General features: G+C 37.4%; 1 long non-coding RNA gene across 1 annotated transcript; it reads right to left on the bottom strand.

Annotated features, from left to right (window-relative positions):
- Positions 1-260: 260 nt before the first annotated feature.
- LOC107319349 (uncharacterized) lies at positions 261-8466 on the bottom strand. The gene is made up of 4 exons (XR_001557752.3): positions 8389-8466; positions 7693-7917; positions 2957-3028; positions 261-410 (listed from the first exon to the last, which is right to left on the bottom strand). It is a non-coding gene; the product is annotated as an uncharacterized LOC107319349 (long non-coding RNA).
- Between the last annotated feature and the right edge of the window lie 11738 nt (positions 8467-20204).

The following is a 20204-nucleotide window of genomic DNA, read 5'->3' as shown; positions in this document are numbered from 1 at the left end:
CAATTAAGAATATTAAATTACATAAATAGAGTGAGATCAAACATACTAGAGTTTGGAAGAAAGGCTGTTCTCTGTAGTAGAAGACAACATTTCTATCTGTTAGCAGCTTTCTTTTTGGAGGTCCAGAATGAATTTAATAGAACATACCTAAGCTTTCAATTTAAGGAATTCAGAGGAGGATTTTTATAGATTCATGCACAGAAGTACAATTGCTCCCCTGGAGCAGATTTATTTATTTATTTATTAATCTTTAGGCTTACCTGCTCTTTAAATCAATCCAGGCTGGTTTCTCTTCACTTTCTCTTTCTTTCTCTTCCCTTGCTCGTTTTGACATTGCCTCTGAATTGAACACCGGACTTTGACGATGATCAGCATGGAGTGCTATTGTGATGCCAGAGGTGGGCTTCCTGCTGAAAGAATGGCCATGGCATTTACACACAGTGATCCAAAACATTTCACATGCATATACAACACACTGTAGCCCAGGATAAGAAAAAACCTCATTAGTCACATGAAGAAATTATGTTTATAAAATCATCATGTAACAAAATAGGCCAGCTGTTTAAATGACTGGATTCTACAGGGGAAAAGCAAGGGCATCTCCTTTGCATGCAAGCACTTTTAATTCACAGTTCTAGCATTACATATTTTTTTCTTGTGGTTTACCTATTTATACAGCTGCTACATTCTTTCTCCTATTTTAATTCTTTAGGTGACTGTATTTTACACATACTACAGCTTTTACATTATTGTATATATATTTTTTCCCTGATCTATTTTGTTACATGTGGATAAAATTAATAGAGAATGCTGACTTATTTAATAAACTTTATTAAGCCTTTGAGGAAACTTCAGTGTACTCATATAGAGAGGCAATACAGAATGTATTCACTCTATCATGACACAGAAATTACAATTCTAAGCTAGAAATAAATGACATTCTAGAAAAAGCAGAAGGAACAACATAGAAGGAGTTAATAATGTACAACTTGTCTTCATTTTCAGACCCTTTAATCCTGCTATTGTGCAGTTTTCACACAGTGCTAAATTGAATTACTGCATCATTTTTTACAATTTCTTCGTACAGTTGACCCAGTTTATAGCAGGTTTGAAAGCATTATCATTGCTTAAGGTTCAAAGATGCTGCCGTGTACTGCATTACAAGTCAATCTCCACAGAAGTATTTTGATGTGATTTTGCTTTCGGATACAGAAGAGGAGATATCCAAGTGAAGGATGGTATTTCATTTTATCATAACAATGTCACATAACACTTTTTTATTCAATATGTATAGTCTCATTTTCATTGCATTTTTTTCTCTAACTTTCTTGGTCTAATAAAGTGAATCCCAATGATTTTATGCAAAAAGAACACTGAAGAGAGTCCTAGCATAGCTTTTTAGTATTGTGTAGCAGATATATTTAGCTGACACTACTAAAACAACTAAAAGGGAGTGCATTGTTTCTAGACATTGCATCAGTTTCAAATTGCTCCAACTGGGAAATTCTTTATCTGAAGTTTTCTTGTTCTACCGTGCAGTGTTTTCTACAGCTTCTTTCTAGCACATAAACACAGTGCTCAATTTAACTGTGTTATAGGCAGTGTGTTTTAGGTAAAGCATTTCATTTTCTCAAGGTCACTCTTTATGCTTCAGGTGTTAATTTGTGTTGTTCTTGAAGTATTCTTATTATTGATAGTAGAGTCCTTGGTATCCGTTATATTGAAGTATTGCTAATGTATGAACTGTAACATTAAATTTTTTATCTAATCAATCAAATGCCATGCATATGCAGTAGATGCTTGGCTTTTACTAAGATTAATTACCATGTGCTGTGAAAACCAACTCTGTAAGGTGAACTATTGCATGCATACAGACACACACAATGAAATGAAAAGAAAGCAAATTGTGCAAAGGGATGAGCACTGTAATAAGTTAATGACTACTTCTGTCATTCAAAACATATGCATAGCCTTTAAGAAAACACAAAACAAAGATTAAACGCATGTTAAATCAACTATCTATTAAAGCATTTAGAGCTCTTTTCCAGATTCTACATGAAAATTATGCAATCTGTTGCAAAACTAAACACTTGTCTCCCAGATGGTGCTGAGAGTCTGTCTGAGCAAACACTCCTTCCATGCTCTGCGTAACAAATTGTGCATATTTTTTGTTCAGTGTGCTTCATTTTATTCATTTGAGGACTTTTACACTGCACATGCTATGTAGAGATTACTAAATTTGCATTGTAAAATCCAGTAATGTTGTGTTTATATACCTGATTGCAGTTCAGAAGTGGAAGATACTTCATCATGGAAAATAGCAGCATCTCCTTTATTGCAAGCTGGAAGATTCAAATTTACAGTGCTTATTGCATATATTGATCTTGGATGTAATTCTCACAGGTCACTGATAGTCATCAACTAAAAAATAAGTAGCTAATTGCTTTTTTTTTTTTTTTTTAAACATTGCAAATTCAAGCTTCTGTGATGGTGTTTTGAGGGAGAGTTTTAGTATGCCAAATAATAGTTATGATTGCAATGGGAATAAGATTAAGACTGCACTTAATACTTTTATAATTTTATTAGTAGCTACATTTACCAATGGACTTCATGACCTTGAGGGTCTTTTCCAACCTAAATGATTCTGTGATTATTCATGCACTAGATTGTGTACAGTTCTGGCTGGGACTTTGGTCCAGCTAGAAACAGAAGAAAACTTAATAAAATATGAGAAGTCTCATCTGCAAGTGATTCAGTTTTTAATTCTTGACACCTAAAATTTTCTCGGACCATTTTTCTGCCTGAAAAATGTGAGTTCTTTGTCGAGTGAAGACAGATGGAAAAACTGCTGTTACTGAATTACTTAAGTATGTAGAATTGGACTACAAACGCAGCTGAGATTAGGAGATATTCCTTTTGTGAAGAAGCCCATTCTGAGAACCATTTTGTAACTTACCTTCAAAATGACAAGGGAGACAGCTAGTGTGCCAGACAGTAATACTTGTATGATGCGTTGGAGCAGAGTCACCTGAAACACAGATCAGAGCTTTGTCAAGTCAGATCTGAGTACTGTCAAGTATAATTATTTTACAACATCTCTTGACAATGTGGTCCAGCGTTTTAACCACCTGCATTATGGAAAAATGTTCCTTGTATCTATGGGTTTTCATTTGGTACAACTGGTGTCTGTTGCTTCTTGCCCTTTCACTGTAAAATATTACAGGAATCTGGATCTAAATATCTGTAGCTCCCCTTTAGGTTTTTGAAGACTGCTATGAATCCTTCTTTTGTTTCTATATGTACCTGGAAGGAGTTCTTTCTAGAGACTGAATTGAGGCTTTACAGCCAGCAGTTCCTCATCTGTTTTAAAATGGGCATGACATTTGCCTTTTCTAGTCCCTGACTGTCACGACTTTTCAAAGATGACTGCATCCTTCCCATGGCATCAGGTAGTTCTCTCAGCATCTTTGGGTGCATCTCATTTAGCAACATGGACTTGGAGACATTTAAAACTAGTGGACGAGACCCTGAGCAGCCTGCTGTGGTTGACCTGACCTTGAGCAGGGGGAGGCCACACCAGATCTCCAGAGGCTCCCTTCAACCTCAGCTTGTCTCTGACTCTGTAGCTTATTTAAGTAGTCTCTAACTGTCTAGTACACAGAACTTGTACATTTTGCATTGCAAAGCAGGTTGTCCGGTTCTCTGAGTAGAGCAGTCTAACACTTTATAATCTGTGCAATATGATATGCCTGTTTTAAATTTACAAATCTGTAAACCAATTTCCTGTACTAATAAACACCTAATTTTTTTCCCATTCCCAGTTATCCTCTTAAAATCACTGCACTGCCTTATTCTTTTTCTCTTGTCCTTGTCTTGTAAGGAAGAAATAGGGTGTGAGGGAGACAAAAAATAAAGGACAAGAAACGGCAGCTCACAGAAATAAATGATACTTGGGGAGAATCCAAGATCAACAGACCAGTGAGCCCACTCATTGTTCTTTATCATTTTGGCTCTCTTCCAGCCCCTCTAGGTTTCTGTCTCTTCCAAACTGCTTTCTGCATTCTTACATATGTTATAGAAAGTGTTACAGTTTCAGAGAAGTGCTTTAATTTTTAACAGCTTGCTCTGCAAAGGAAGTGGTCCAGTTTTTAAGGGAGGAGAGGAGGGGAGCATGTTGCTCTGTTTTTCCTTAACGTATGTGTGTAATCTTGATTGTTCTTAACAGAAGATCCATATGTGTATAGTATTACTGGAGGAGAAATTGATGTCTTTTGCATATAATTACTGGGCATAGTTGTCTGTAAAACTGTTTGGTCTTGGATTGATCTGGCAGTAAAATAAATATTTCGAATCCAGCACATCAAGCCTGCTGCCATTCTTGCCGTGAAAAACACAACAGTTTAGCTTTGCATTTTGTCACAAAAATGATCAGTTCTTCTAATCTAGCAAAAAGAAGGGAGGGTAGCGATATGAAAAGGCAATGATATGAATGATTTTATCTGTATTTTTAATAGATTCCTTCCAAATGTAATAAATTTTGAAAATTACTGATAGAATCTACGTAGTTAGTAGAACACCTCAGCCCTTATGATCTATCAGGCTACAGGCTAGAAACAAGTTCATAACTTAACAGCTTAGGCATAAAAGCTCAATTCATGTAATCATTACTGGAGTAGTTCTCCAGGTTTAAAACCCAAGGGCCCGATGTTACCTTTGACACTACAGCTGTCCAGACACCTGCCTAATGTACCCTTATGCACAGCACTGCTTGCTGCATATCCAGTAGAAACAAATAGCTCTGTGGCTTGGCAAGGTTTCCTTTTGTGCTACTGGATGTGGCCTGGATATACAAGGACTTTTTAGGGGGAACTGACTGCATCTGTAGACTGACTGCAACTACTCATGTCAACTATTCAAGCTGGAGTGACAAAGACATCACTGGAACTAGATTTTCAAGACTATTTGTTTTTATCTTTCATAGTTAAACTAAAGCAAATTGACCACCCAAATGACAACTGCATAGTCCAAAAGGTGCTAAAGATGGATGGAAACGTGTATATTCAAAAACATTTGAAAAATTTAAGTTTTCAAACTTTTCTGCATACATTACTTCAAATTATTAAACATGCTTTAATTCTCATTGATACCACTGTTTAAACACGTACATGTCAGAGTTAAGCTGTGTCACAAGACATGCATCTCACACAATCACAGAATCATAGGGTTGGAAAAGACCTCTGGAGATCATCTAGACACCAACCCCCTGCTAATGCTGGTTCCCAACAGCATGTTGCATAGGAAAGTGATCAATGGGTTTGAACATCTCCACCAATGGACTCTCTCAAGAAGTTCCCAGCATTTCTTAAGCTGGGGAGCCCAGAACTGGACACAGCCTCATCAGGACACAGTAGACTGGGAGAAGAACCTCCCTAGACCGGCTGGCCAGCCACGCTCTTTTTAAAATGCAATTTAAGTGGAGAGGGAAGGACCCTGATTCTGGGCTGCAAATGCAGCTCCGTATTCCAGGGGCTATGAATGGGGAAGAAAAATGTTTAAACAGACTCCAAGTCAGGCTGACTCAGACCAGTGCCAAGTTGAGACAAACCAGCTCAGCTGAGTGTATCACTACAACAGGTAATTAAATAAATAACGCTTAAATTTCCTGTATATCCCAGCTATCCCCATACTCATTCTTTTAGGAGTTTTCCATCTGCAGATGAAAGAAGCTTTCATAGGGACGTGTATTTAAATTCTCACTTTGACTCCTACATTTCATTGCTTTCACTGCATCCCTAATAACAACAACAATCAGATAAAGCTGCTCATTTGACTTTCAGAGTCAGTGCTCAGTAGGGCTGGAAATATGCAGTTTTTGGATGCAGTTTGCCTTTCAATGCTAGAAAGTGCTTGTCACCATTATTAATTAAGAATGACATTTACTCTCTTCACTGGTTCTAACCATGCACACCATGATCTCTGTAGCATATAAATATTGTAATTTCCAGATGGGTGAAGAACAGATTTGCAGTTTTAAGGATTTATGTGGGTTGTGGTTGCTCAGAGAAAATTCTGGCTTTGGAGAGGAGGGGTTATTTTGTGGTTGCTTCTTTGTTCTGTGAAAATCTGTTTGCCGACCATTTCTGATATACAGTTACAGAGCTGCTTGAGTAATGAAACTGAGTATCAGTCAACCTGGCACATTCTACAAGCTCTGGTCAGGTACTCCTACAGCATGACTAAAGAAAGTTTCCTCTCTTACAAGTCTTTGTTTCTGACTGCTGCTGTAACAATTTGGTTACAGAAATCTGTGAACGGAGATACATATATAAACTATAGTGGAAGGAAAAGATATTTGTACAAGTAAGCCAGCAATATGCTGCCTTGCTAGTTAGCCAAGTGAATCACATTTTGCCATGCCTTTCAATATGTGAGAATTATGAACAGGCCACAGTGTGCTTGGAATTTTTCTGTCAGTCTGGTAGCTGAAGTCAGAGAATTTAAAGTGTGATGCAAGTAGCTTGAGGGACATTCAGAAGGGAGAGATTTGTAAAACCTGATTGCTAGCACAGATAGCTACATGTGATAAGCCTAGTTTTATGTGTCTATTTACATATTAATTATAACTCAGCTATGGCATAATTATAGAGGCTCAATAGAGGGATTTATCCAAACATCAGTGGCATCAACAATAGGATGAAGACTTTTGAGGACTGACACTGCACTCACTTAGAATGCTGTGATGGTCCTGATTGCTTGTTTTTTTGTGACAAGTAACTTTCTTGTGTAAAGACTCTCTCAGTACAGCTTTTCAGAGTCATTTGCAGACATTTTTAAAATAGAAATGCCAATTTCAATGAGCATAAAACGAAGAACCTAGAATATCACATCTGCTGTTCTGACTACTTCTGCAATTACTATCAAGCACAAACACATCTCCTGAAGAGCTAGCTGTGAAAAAGAAGATGAGCATATAATAAAAGGGAAGGGTGGCACAGACAGGTCATCACTCATAAAAGCTATTAAGAATATGTTGTATTTCAGTCAGATAACTAATTTCATTGGCTTCAGTCAGATTTTTGGAATAGACTCACGGAGAAAAAATGCATAAATATTATTTCGTTTCTCACCCAGTCAATAGTAATCACAAGAGAAATAGGTAAGATTTAAAGAAGAATGAAGGGAAACTGAGAAGAAGACAAAAAATGTCATTTAAGGGAGATTTGAATAGTACCATCTGTGTGGCAGTCAATGCACATATGATATGAGTCTGGCAGAAGGGACATAAAATTACATTTCTATAACAAGATATAAATCACAAATTATATCCTCCAGGATAGGAGGAACCCATAACAACTTAAGTCTATTAGATGCTGATCCTACACCTATTTGCAGATGCCCATGTCTTTTTACATTTCATATGGAATTTATTTTGGCTGATCCTATGTGAACCCTTAAAAAAAAACATGGGCCTGTTCTTAGTCAAGTGCCTAACCTTCTGCAGTCCAGTCATTTCAGATATTTCTATTAGCAATGAATCTTTTCTCTTCATCAGTATAGGAGGCTGGTATGGTTTATGATAATCAGCATGACTTCCCTTAAATAGCATTCCAGAATATATACAAAGAATCACTTCTGCATGCAAAAGATGCTAGGTGCTCCGAGGAGGGGGACTGTTTGCAGAACTGTACTTACCCATGAGATACTGCATCCTTTTCACACTCTTTCAATTTACTTCAAGTTCCAGACAAGCTGAGACACCATGCTCTTTTCTTCCTGCTCTCCTACTTTCGTGTTTCCATAGATGTGCACATTCTGGTTTCCTTCTTGGTTCTCTAGTCAATGTGTCACTGTTTCTACACATCAGTCTCTCTCAGACACAAATTCACACACTATTCTTCCAAACTGTGTTGTCAGTTCCTGGTTCAACAGTAATCAATATAAATTATATTTTTTATGATGTACAAAATCTGCGCTATGTACAGAAGGTTATCTGTGTGTGAACAAGTGGATGCCTCTCACATCCAGAGATAGTATAACTCCAGACTTCTTTATCTGTGTTGTTTTTTTTTTCTCTTTCTAGCATGGAATGTTATTAAACTACATGTAATAAAATTAAGAAATGTTCAGTAACTAATATAAAAAAAAACTGTTCAGATGCGTACAGTGATTTACATTCAATCCCTGCATATTTAAAAAATAATAGAAAATATCAGCATCTTAAATAACCGAAATCACAGGAATGTATGAGATCACACATATTACAGTATATTAACTATTATCTGCAGTTTGACAGGAAAATGCTTAACCTCAGAATAAATAGGATGTGCACTCTAAAAGCCCCTCAGGTTTTGTTACTATTATGCCGATGTGCTCCTTAAACACACATACCTGTGTGCATCTGCTGCAATCAGAAGTACAACATGCGCTCTCACAGAATTCTTCTTTGTTTGAAAATCCATAAATCTGGGGGGGGGGGGAAATAAAAGCAATGAAGAGTGACTTTACTACAAAATAATGCAATAAAATTAGCATGACTTATACTTTTTTTTTTTTTTTTCCTTTTTCTTTTCATTTTTTTTCTTTCACTGTTTACCCTACAGTTTCTTTTACCTCCCAGGAATTTTTGTTCCATGAGTTCAGCAAGCTGGCAACACAAACAACATAATGAATTATTTTCGGTCAAATGGTTTATGACTTCACACCTATACTGGGAGTTTTAACCTCCATCCATATTTATATTTGTCCTCTATTTCTTCATTTCAAATGTCCCTTCAGAGCAGGCTGGTTTCCTGCTGAGAGAAGATAAAAAATAGAATGCTTACCTCACATGCAATAAATTCATCATATTTATTTATTCCCAATAACTGTGACTTAGAGGGAAAAATATCTCAGATTCTAATTCTGTTAGTTCCCATTCTTTCTATAGCTCAAAAGATAAAGAGGATCTGGGAAGGGAGGATGGGAGGGGCAGAGAGTGAGAAAGTGGTTTTTGTTTTGTTCCAGTCTTTATTCAGAGCTACAAACACTGAAATATTCATAATAGAAAGGTTACTATATTGCTGTGGCTTGGAATCATAAGAAAATGTCTGACAGCATAATTATAAAAGGACTGGTACAACAGCACAGCAGACAATTGGTGCTACTGTTGTTTAAGCAGGGAGTCTAGCAAAAATCCAGTCAGCCGTATTCTTAGTATAGACAGTCCTCAGTCAGGAACAAGATGGGTTCGGAGCCTGTTTGCTGCTGCATACTGAACTGCTACAAGGTGGACTGCAGCAAAACCTTCTAACAATTGGTAAAGATGCATAAATTACTGTGAAATGCAAGGCAAAAGAAATTGGCATTCAGGCAGGCCATCCAGCGCAGACAGTCCATTATCTCCTTAACCACATAACTGACTCAGACACAACTGCCTGATCAATCTGAAGGCAGATGCTATAGCTAGGAAAGTATTTTATAAGCTTGGCATCAGGGTGCTGTGATTTCTCAAAGGAGGCTGGGTACAATCCAATGAGGTGAGCTGCAGCCTGCTGTGCACTTACAATTACATATGCTTTCTCCATGGGAAAATAAAGCAGGTAAAAGAACAACTTTGAGTAGAAAATGTGACCTAGGCTTTTCAATTAAAAGTAAGTTGTATTGCATGGTAAGCTCTTAGTGTAGCAAGTTATGCCTGTTGGCCCCTAGGCAGAAGCTTTAATAGCAATCCTGTTCTGACAGCAGTTTACAATAGCATTTAGCACTGGGCCCTGATTCAGCCAAGAGCTTATCACACATGGGATCTCACAGAAGACCTGCAGCCAATGACAGCCCCATACACCTTGCTGCGTCACAGGCTGCAGCTTTACCTCCCATTATGAATATTAAGTAATGTCATTTAGCTTGTTTTAATATTTTTTTCTTATCTTGCTCATGCATAGCAATGTCTCTACATGTTTTTTGAGTTCTCAGCAAGTTACATATATGAAAATATAGGGCAAAGTAAGTCCATAGCTCCAAAGTGATATAAATCCCTTACGGGATCAGTAGGGATTTACTCTAGTTGAAGGTCTGACCTTGTTACAAAATATCTACATGGAAAAGCCAAGTATATTTTTCACTGATTTGGAATTGCACAGCATATGTAAAACACTTGTTTATTGCTTTGATGATTTCTATGGGAGAAAAGAGATTCTTCTTGAAATATTAATGCGGAAAAATATATCAGGGCCAAGACAGGCTTGTTCCATGCTGTTGTACATTAAAGCTAAGTGCTGCATAAAATACCAATGTCCAGTATTTTTGTCAGTGCTGAAAATCACATATACCACCGTCTTCAGTTCCCCTCTCAGTCTCAACAGGACTGTGCATTTTGGTGTAATAATATAAAGGTCACCACTGTACACAATTCAGTATCCTGGTTCCTGAAAAGCGTGAGGAATTCTTGGTGTTGAAGAGTTCCTCCCATACACAAACTTCTCTTAATTTCTGATAAACACTGCTGAAATTAACACACTTCTAAATTGCGCCAAACACATTTTTCTGCTCTTAGACGAAAGCAGACTAGGTTTTGCTGTCATAAGACATCAGTGGCTCTGCTCAAGATTTCTTTTATCCTGTTACACTAATGTGCTTCAGTGTGGATGTGACCAGAAGAAAAACACCACGCATTGAAGCTATTTAAAGAATCTGAGAATAACTGATGGTCTTCACTGCCTTCACTTCAATAAAAGTGTAATGCTGTCAAATCATAAAATGGCTGAGCTGAGCTGCTTAGTTCACTAAGGGTGCATATTCTTTTTCCTTTCCCTTTGTTAACTGACTACCTACTACTAGTAAATACTTCTTCAGTGATTAGTTTCTGGACTTTATCTTTTCACTGTTTTTTATTCATTGAGATGTTTTTCCTGAAAGTCAGAGAGCATAAGGAGTTACGCTCTGCTCTCATTTGCATCATCACCGTTTGAAGCTTCCTAGAATCCCTATTAGGGATAATAGAGACAAGGAGCCTAAAAGTATTTTAAATAAATCCATAAAGTAAGGCAGTAATATTTAACCAATTACAGATAAAAATGTATGGAAAAAAAATACTAATGCAAAGGAAATAAATACACCAAATTCCCCACACTTACCTGATGGACAAAGCAGACATTTGAGATGGCTGGGAACCACCTAGAAGAGTGTAGAGAACTGGGAGGGAGATGCATGTGGATAGTTCATGATACTTAAATCTGGAAACAAGAGAAAAGGATATTGTCTGGGTAACTGAGGACAAGTACTAAAGATTCTGTTACGTAGCTATACACTAACCAGAATGAGGACTGGAATAACTATATGTATATTATCAGTTTAACCTTACACAGTCAGATCAGAAAGATACCTGAGCTACTTTCAAATGACACAACACAAGAATAGGGACATTTTATTCTTAAAATGCCTGACATTCAAGGAATTTAAGAAAATTGGCTGGAATCAGCTATTAGGATAACTATTGTAGAGAGGTAAATGACAGTTAAAGGGCAGTTGGTAATGACTCACTCATGTGAGATGTTAATAAACCTGAAACTAGTGTGATTATTAGTTGTCAGAAAAATAAGAGACAGCGTATATAAACTGCAAACATAGATCTGTGGATACATGATTTTTCTAAGAGCAACCACATAGATAAAATTATTAGGAAGAATAGCATCACAAAGCCAAGCAGCGTCCGACATCCACAGCAAGAGCTGAAAGAACTGTATAAAACATTTGCACACAGTAGGAAAATATGATGGGAAAAAAGGTCAAGGAAAATTAGTCATGATTGTATAATGCAGAGGGCTAAGTTTTACAGCAAGGAATTGAAACTTAGACTACATCTCTATCAGAACTTTAAATCAGAGATGGCTGCTCAGGATTTTAGGGCAGGAGCTGTCATTACAAGCACACTTAGGCACCATAATAAAACCTTCTACTGAATACAGAAGGCTAAATAAATTAAATCCCAATTCAGATCTAATTCAGTATTTCTCAAGAAAAAGAAAATGAGGGATATAATCATCCATACAGTGGTCTCAGAACTGGGGCCTGAATGCTGCTGCATTTATTTATCACTGAGTTAACAATGGAGAAGGTTGCTGTACAAGAGTCAATTTGTATACACTTCAAGTTTGAAAACCACAAAAATAACTTACCCATTTACTAGCTGTTTTTAATTAAAAACAGCACAAGCATGAACTTCTTTGCAAATCCCTATGAAAACTCTGTCAGATTTAATTGTTTATCTTTTATCAGATCATTGTCAGGTTTTGCTAAGATGGTATAAATGGGTCTAGAAACATTTACAGAGAGATTACAGACACGCAATTCATGCAGGCAAGTCAGTGCATACTTAAATGCAGATCTGTGTGTGTGTACATATATATATGTTATTACGTAGAATCTTTATTGTAGAAGATATGTTAATTTTGATATACTCTTCTGTATTTTGAGCTTTTGATAAAAACAGCCTGAAAAAAAAAAAAAAGAGAGAAACATGTCTAAAATTCGTTGTGAACTTCTATTAGCTACCAAATGATTTTGATCTTCAAGCATTTTATTACATTTCCAAGTTACAAAAAGAAACACGAAAATATTCCCTAGCATTTTCCTTATTGTGTTTTTGTGCATTTACATGCAGAATTTATCTCCAAATGTTCAAGGCAAAGATAAGCTCTTCCATGTAAGTTTTACTGTTCCAAGTATTTCAAATAGAAGTGTGACCACCTTCTGGTATTATGTTACAGAATCTTTCATTTTATTCCAATGTTTCAGTTACATTGGATTTTGGATGTACTGTCCTTAAGGTAAATATACTCCAAGTGCTTTGGTCCTCAGCCTGTTCTTGTGTGGATAGTAGTGAAGATGACAAGTAATTGCAAGCAGCCCTGGGCTTAGTTTCTGGTCCTTAGTGAAGATCAGAATTATGGAAAATCCCAAGCTTTTCTTCCAGTGCCTGCATCAAACTCCCAGAAGCTGAAGCAGTGATGAGAATTAGTTACTTGTGAAATGGTAGGCTTTCTCATGCCTCTGAAATGCTGTATTTCTATTGATAATCACAGACATTTGCCAGCCAGCGCATATGCCAGCAATAACAATTCAGTATTAATGAAGTGGCTTTTTTTTCCTGCTGGTAATGAAATTCATTCTTGGCATTAAAACTCTGCCCTACATTGTGAGAGTAAATAGAAGATGAACAGAAATGGCATTTATTCATTAAAATTGCAAAATAGCAATTAAATCTCATCTTCTCTTTCTGAATAATTTGTTCCAAAGTATCTAAATAACAGGTAGTGGGAAACAGTTGTGAGTAAGGCTGATCAGAAGATAACAACTCCATTTTGTGGCAACCTCTGAGATCTTGAAACTTGTTTATATTCAAGCATGTTCATTTTCACAAAAACAAAACTCTTCAAACATATGCATAGTCACGAAATCTCACTACAGAACAAGGAAGCTTCTGCATTTCAGCAGTCAAACTGGGACCCCCCACAGAATTCAACACAGTCACTGTCAGACAGGGAGAGGCTTTTCACCTGCTATCACAGATCAGGACAGATACCGAGTTAGTGCTTTACCTCTCTGAGCAATGGATCTGTTGCAAGCCCAAACTATTGCTCAACAGGGAATTTAAGTAAACTAGGAAACATTTTGACCACTCAGAAATCAGCACGTGCTCTGAGACCTGTGGGCTGACAAAGCAGAATAAGTTGCTAACAGTCTTCATCCATCTAATATTCAGTGTTACTCTAACACTTCAGCTAGAAGTGTTTGTTAATAAGAGTTAAGTACCATCATCCCTATAACACAATATGCAATGCAAGTGTGAAAAACTAAAGGTATTTTGTGAGATGACTCAGCTTCCCCAAGCAATGCCAGCACAGAGTGTGTGTTTCATTAGCAGCATCTGTTCTTTTTGACATTCTCTTTTCCATGCCTCCTTTCACTTTTCTCATGACAGATCTGGCAGAGCCACTTTGATCTGCATTTTAAACCTTCCGTGTGCTAATGAATGTCTTTTTTTAATGGCTGATCAGATGCTAAAAGGAACATACTGGGGGACAAAAACAAATTGGCTCCTATAAGCAACCTCCTGTTTCACCTGCAGTAATTTTGTCTGAGCTGGATGAATTAAAAAGCCCAAGGTGATATTCCTTTATCTTTTCCACCACCGTTTGCTGTCATTCCAGATGTTCCATCCTTTTCAGAAAAGGTAAATGTCACCCTAAAGTAAGTCAGAATTTATCTCCTTTCTGGGAAAGACAAACACACCTGAAGAATGTGGGGAGCTCACAATGTGGCAAGGGTTATTTATCTCATTACTCATGTATCAGTCATACCACAGGTGACAGCAAAGGCACAAAGGACAGATGCCAGCTGAGAAGTAAGAGGGATGCTGATAGAATTAAATATATTACTTCCTAATAAAAAGCCAGCTTTCACTGAAGTTGGATGGGCAAGAATAGGAAAACAAATAAAAAACAAACAGCGGAACTGTATCATATTAATGCTACCTAGTATTTCATGATAAATAACACTAGTTATGCTGTAGGACTTGATCCTCACAACCTTTCTATCATTTGGTATTCTACTTAAATAATGACTCCAGGATTGGTTTAATGGTTTATTTCTGAAACATTAATTTAATTAAATATTCTAGGAACAGTACCACAGCAATACAGTGTGGATTTATATCTAAATTTTGCCTAGGGTTTCAGTGAAATTACATCAGACTTACCATGTGTGTGGCAATATAAATCTACAAATGTAGATGATGGATAAGAAGTGTGGAGACTCACTGCTTCACCAATTTTCATCAGATCAATAAAAATAATGCATTATAGCAGTAGCGTTTTGAAATCTGAGATCTGAAAATTTCCATTTTGCTTTTTAAACAGGGAATCTGTTAAGATCCACTGTTCCTCAGATCATGCTCTGATTTTGATGACTTCTTTTGTTTCTCTCTTTTTCTGGTTTTACTGAAAAATTCCCAGTCAGTGACAGACCAATGACTGCTTGCCATGTTTTCAGTGTCAAAGCCAACAGCAACAAACACACTGCAGATGTGTACTGAAAGCATATGGCAGGGAATTAGCAGTTTCAATGAAGAACACTGCAACATCCAACACCCCTGAGAATGTTATTATAATGCTTAAATGAGGGCCAGGGGCACTGTTTTTCTAAAGACATGGATGGATGCTGAACAAAGACTTCACAAGATGAGTCTGTGAGGAGCTACCTAAACTGCGTCATTAGCACTAGGGGGTGTTAAATGTTGGCATGGCAAGAAGAGCAAACTGCCTTTCCTGGTACCAGTAAGGTCTCTGCAGAAGCACTTTGTATTTTTGGAATTGCTAGTTAATAAATAAGGGGCCAACAGTTATAGTTCTGGGATTTATTGACCAATAAAACTCATTCTTATTGTGAACTGCAAATGGCTTCCTCCTTGCAGCTCTTTACATCACTTTTTTTTAACAGCTCCTATAGGGAAGAAATCCTTTTTCATTACATTATTAGTGTACCTGGGCCCAGATAAATGGACAGAGAAATGTGGCACAATCAAGGAGCATTTAAAACAATAAGCCCCAGAGAGCAAAAGAAAGAGTGCATGAGGAAGTGCAAACAAACAAGAGATAGTAAACAGTGTGATCAGAATAGAAAATCTGGCACTTGTTACAGAAACAAATCTCAAAAGCTTTCTCAGCCTTATATTTGGCTGCTAGTGAATAAGATAAACAGGCTGGTGGGAGGTGAGCTGAGGGAATACAATGTGAATCAAAGCAGGCAGCATTATTGCTTTGCAAAGCAATGGTTAGGCTTCACGTGGAGTAGTATATCTAGCATTTGTCATTCGTTCTTAGATAAGATATAATTTCTCTTGAAGGAATGTAGAACAGAGTAACTTAATGGATGCCAAACTTCAAAGATTTAAAACGTGAAGGAGCAGTGAAAAAAGTTATGCATACTCAGCCTGATAAAAATAAAGATGACAAATTCTCTTCAGATTGGAAGAGATTTAGGAATTAGAATTACGGCTCTCAGTCATTTTTCCTACCTTGCTTTTCTCACTCCTCTTATTATCACATTAAATAATGCCTCCCTCAGTACAGCAGCAAAACTTCTGAAGAGTTGATCTCATTTAGCAGGAAGTATGCAAAACAGCCATCACGCATTCACAGGCAGTCTTCTTGTGTGAAACATTCTTACCCAAAACTAGGACTAAAAGGCAAAATCGGGCTCCCCGAAAGTCTTGACTATGTCTGATGTGAAAAACAGAAACATTTTTTCAATTGGATTGGTTTGGTTTCTAAAATATTTCACCAATATATTATTCATATTTTGAAATGAAATATATTTTGTTTTCACTTAGAAAATATTGACACAGCAGCAGCTTGAAACTATTTCTTTCAGCACTCTTACTGATGCAACAAGTTGACAAAAAGCTGTTAACATTTTCCAAGGAAGAAAAAAAAAAGCAACTCAGTAGATATATTTCAGAGCCATCATATGCAGCCTGAAACGGCTTGATCCAAAGGCTGCTGAAGTTAATGATGTGACTTTTGTTGTTTTCAGGAGGTTTCAGGTCAATCCATTTAATGACCATAAAAGGGACCAAAAGTCCTAATGTACCCCACACTGAAATCTGACTACTAGCAAAAAAAAAAAAAAGTAGAGACGTTTTGTAACTCAGAACATAACTGCTGGCAAAGTGAATGAGCAGGTTTCCAAAATTAAAGCCAGGATGGTAGGAGTTCAGCAATTGCTTCTGAGCTGCATGTTCCAATCTAACAAAACCCATATAAGAAGAAAGTCATTGCAATTCTGCTGATGTACAGGGGCAGAGGGTCGCAGCCTCCAGGCAGATTATTACTGGGCTGCTGAATGCTACCCAAGCACAAAAAGGCAGGGGACTGCGGGAGGGAGCTAAATGATGAGGGTTACAATTAGAATATATGTGAATGAGAAGATCTAGAAATCTTGACTAATTAAGCTCTTAGCATCTCTCGAGTGCCACTTTTAAATTATGGCATGAAAGTGCTTTGAGCTAGTAACTTATTAACCCATTCTTGCTGCGATGAGGCTTTCTGAAGAAATTCCCCTTACACAGACTGCCATGACCTGCCATCCCAGCACTGCTAACAGTAGCTTTTCCTCGGTGAAAAACACAAAGACATTTACAAAGCCAGGGAAAAAAAGGAAAATTATTCTCCCTCCCTTTCTGACATGGCAAAACTGCCCCTATGAAACCTGCAGACTGCCATAAAACAAGGAGCTCTGTCTCAGTGCATCTGCCTTTGTGCAAAGTTCATTTGCCCAAGAAGGCAATGTGACTTTTCTTACTTTAAAACATGTGGAATGCTCAGAATAATTAGCAGCTAAACATCTGTTTTCATATCCCCGTATGTCCTGAGAAGAAATATGCTGAATATGCTCAGCAAGTACACACCTCCTCAATATAACCACATGAAAATTCACTGGTAAAAATTCACTATATCTAGAGAACTGACTGGCTCCTATTTCTGCTCTAACTCCAACACTTAGGACAGGTTCACCTATCAATGGAGCTCTGATCGAGTTTCAGCTTTGCATGGAAACCAAATAAAAATCAGGGAAAAATACTGTTGATTCTGGGAGCTCTGTCATCTGTAAATCCATGTCTAAGATTGTCAGCTTGTAGAAAACAGCAGAGCTTCACTGAGCCTGGTGAAATGATACTGATTTACACCACATGAAAGCCCAGTCTGGAATGGATAAGCTTACATGAGCGAAAACAAAAGGGTTTTATAATTCAGAGTTTGCAAAACAAACAGAAGACCTCCAGCACTGCACAAAGAACTCGAATTATCACATGCAAAGTAAGTATAATTGGCTGCACAGTGAATGAAGCCTGTAATTTTGGCTTGCTAAATCACAAAGGCTTAAAGACCGGTGAAAGGAGTCAATCCTAATAATTCCTAAAATAGGTCCAACTCATTTTATATTTAGAGTAATACTGCACTGGGAGAAAGAAAAGCACAAACTGGCCATGGCTCATTCATTACTTGCATTCATAGAATTACTGAAGCATGAAAAAGGGGAAAAAAAACACTCAGCAATCAACAGGCCAATGGGGAATTATTATCATCCTCCTAGAGGCCAATACTAGTATTTAAGGAACAATGAAGGCCTTTTAAAATTGAAAACCACATGTCCAGTGAGCAGAGGGTTTTCAGGCCAATGAATAAAAGCTGCTGGAAGATGCTGCGAGACTGTACAAGCTATGCTACAAGCAAAAAATAATTAAAAGAAAGATAATAGCCAAATCAGCGTATTTGAAAGCCAGTTACATCTAACTGGAGAATACACACAGCCAGAAAAGGGCACAAAGATGTTTCATGTTTCATTCTTTCTTTTCCCTTTATCTTCTGAACCTAACTGATTTAAGAATGGTTTACTTCCAATCTCGGTTAATACATCATTTTCCAAGAGAGAGACAAGGATCCATCTGGTTACAGAAAGCAAGAACCCAACCACAGCATCTGCTATAGGAGAAGTCTGTGGCCCACCTTTCCCCCCATGCACAGTAAAGAGTGCTTCTGCCTCTGCCAGTGCCCCACTGGCTGCTGTTGCTCCACACTGTCTCTGATACAAATGCCACTTCTGATAGCACAGTATGGCTTAAACTGAGGATTTCAGAATATATGATGAAAATTGACTCTACTCACTTTTTAGTTTTCATGTTATCAAAATTCATGCACAAAACTGTTTTGTGTTAGACCTGCAGCCACAGACCTACATGAGATGATTTTCATGCATGCACTTGCATGGGGAAATGCTTGTATTATGAAAATTAAAGCCCCAGGTGGCAGATTCTCAACAGCCTGTGCAATGCGTGAAATGCATAAAAAATACACGTAATAGGAACTGTGTATCTTGACTGATATGTCAAATATGTAGGCCTTTTGAAAATCTGGTTTCATGTGTCAAAATTCAATCTCTTTTAATCTATCTTTAAAAAATTGTTGGATTCCTAGAATTAGACTTATAAGCTCCTGATTTCTGGCTGAAGAGGCAGCAGTATTCCACCAGCAATTGAGTCAATTCTCATTAAGAGTCATGACTGTTTGCATAAACAGAAATGACAGTTTATAGGTAAATCCTACCCAGTGTGGAGTCCATTCATTTTAAATGTTATGCTCAAAAGGCCACAGCAGCATAATAATGTGAAGGCAGGCATGAAGACTCCAATAAAACTGCACCCACTGGGTCAGTGCCACTGCATAGCATGCTCTGGATATTTACAGAATGATTATACACTAGGTGGTCAATCAAAGCTCAGTCTGTCATAAATATTAGACCTAAAGGCCACAAGTGTGGATTTTACAGAACTGTTTCTTGTCTCCACTCTCACAGGGTATAATACCTACGTACCTTTATAAAGAATTTGTTCTCATTCATTCAAGGCTTTCTTAAAGTGACTCTTCTGTACACTGCATCTATTATGTTAGTTTAATAAGGTTTCTCCCCTGATGCTCGTACCTCCTGGCAGAACTGTGCTGTCATTTTTTTTTTTCATCTCTCCTGCGGTCATACAGACAATGAAAGTAGGAGCTCTGCTGCTTACATTTTTCAACTTACGCTGTCTTATCAGTTGATGGCAGATGGTTTGGGGGAATTTCAGAGAGAAAAGAGCCACCGGTAATGTCACCTCCATATCTTGAACTTTAGTCTTCCCCACTGCATGGTATTTGTCAGCAAAACATGGACACCAGAGCAACAGAGCAGCCTGTCTGAACTGTGAGAGCAGCCTTTCTCACCAAGAGACAAACCACAAATAACTCTGTGCTGTATATCAGATGGAAAAAAAAACAAAAACAAAAACAAACAACCCAACAACTCAGAAATGCTCCATTAGACTAGTTTTGCAAATGTCATGTTTTAAATGCTTTGTGGCATGCAAAAAGCAGTAACAGACTTTCAATATAAAATCATGTTTTTTACAAAAAGCGGTCATAAAAAGACATAAAAATTAAAGGAAGGGTAGAAAAGTCTGAGGGCATGTCCAGGTGTGTTTGTGGTTGTTGGGTTTTGTTTGTTCTATTGTTTAGTTTTGGTTCATTGTTTTTCTGACATACCATAGCATAAGCAGAAACATTAACAGCAAGGAACTGCCTCAAACGATGTGTCTCATCTGTTATACCAAAACTTGAGGTCAGTTACAAAATTCC

Source organism: Coturnix japonica, chromosome 6, assembly GCF_054131305.1.
Source record: "Coturnix japonica strain WE chromosome 6, WE-NBRP24, whole genome shotgun sequence".
NCBI lineage: Eukaryota > Metazoa > Chordata > Aves > Galliformes > Phasianidae > Coturnix > Coturnix japonica.
This window is presented reverse-complemented; position numbering and strand designations above follow the sequence as displayed.